Below are 1305 nucleotides of genomic sequence, written 5' to 3' on the forward strand. Positions count from 1 at the left end.
ACCAACACTATTTTATTTTCATAAGTTACTAAGGGAGCTTCTAGATTCGAACCATGAGCATCATGATCATCTACAAATGCTCTACTTCCAAACTATACACCTCCAAACACTCTACCACATTGAGATGAATGGCAATAGCTTTCAAGTGAGGTTCTTATCAATACCGAAAGGATAATGATTTCAAGCCAAACGATTGAATAACAACAGACTGAAATGGATGGGATCAGTCTGTGAATGAACCAAAAACCAACAGAATGGACAGGAATCTGCTCATTGGTGGGTCATTGTTTCATCACGACAATGGACTGTGGATGGAGGGAAATGTTCAAAACTTTAAATCATCTGGGAAAATAAGATAAAATATTGAAAGGGCATCTGTATTTAATTGAGGAACAGCACTGGCTGTAAGCTGTGTAGCTTCTTGGAAGTTCTGAGCAAGTGCACACTGGTTTCTGCGCTATTTTCAGAAATCGTTGTTGCACACAGAGCTTGGATGTCTGTGCAATGGGAAAAAATAATCAGGAGGAAACATAGATCAGGAACCTCCTGACTGATAAACAAGTACACTTCCATTGATCTATTTGTGTCAATACTTAAAACAGTTTGTAAGACAAGAACTAAAAAACAACGGACTGGGGAAACCCTGCTGAGAAATCAAATGCACACGCCGAAATCTATTTCATTATTAACCTTGGATAGAAAGCATTATTAGCAACCTATGCTTTCCTCAAAGTGAAATGTGCTTAACGTAAGGGTCATAGTTTTGAACTAGGAACCATGTAACTTGCAATCAGACCTTTGGCCTTCTCAACAAATAATGTAGGAATAATTCTCGAGGCTGTGGTTAAGAAACAAGGGTCAGGAATGAATCAGGTAACACTGCCGATAATCCAGACATTGATGAATTAAACAGGAAGCTGATTGTTGGCTCAGTCATGTCCCATTGCTATTTTGGCATTAGGTGGAAAGAAACTGTGGGTACCTGTTCAACCCCAAGCTATACCCAAATACATACCGGACGGCACAGTGAAAGTTTCAATACAGCTCTCAGGTGAGATTTGTGCCATTGCTTAAAGTGAAATAATTTCCAAGGCTTTAGATAAAGAGAAAGAAATCGGGAAAATTCAGGCAGAGATAGTAGGAACCTACCCGCATGGGCCCAAGCTACGCCTGCCTCTTTGTAGGTTATGTGGAACAATCCCACTTCCGTACCTACACCGGCCCTAAACCCCACCTCTTCCTCCGTTACATTGATGACTGTATCGGCGCCGCCTCGTGCTCCCACGAGGAGCTCGAACAGTTCAT

The sequence above is a fragment of the Rhincodon typus genome, chromosome 7 (genome assembly GCF_021869965.1).
Source record: "Rhincodon typus isolate 14 chromosome 7, sRhiTyp1.1, whole genome shotgun sequence".
Lineage (NCBI taxonomy): Eukaryota > Metazoa > Chordata > Chondrichthyes > Orectolobiformes > Rhincodontidae > Rhincodon > Rhincodon typus.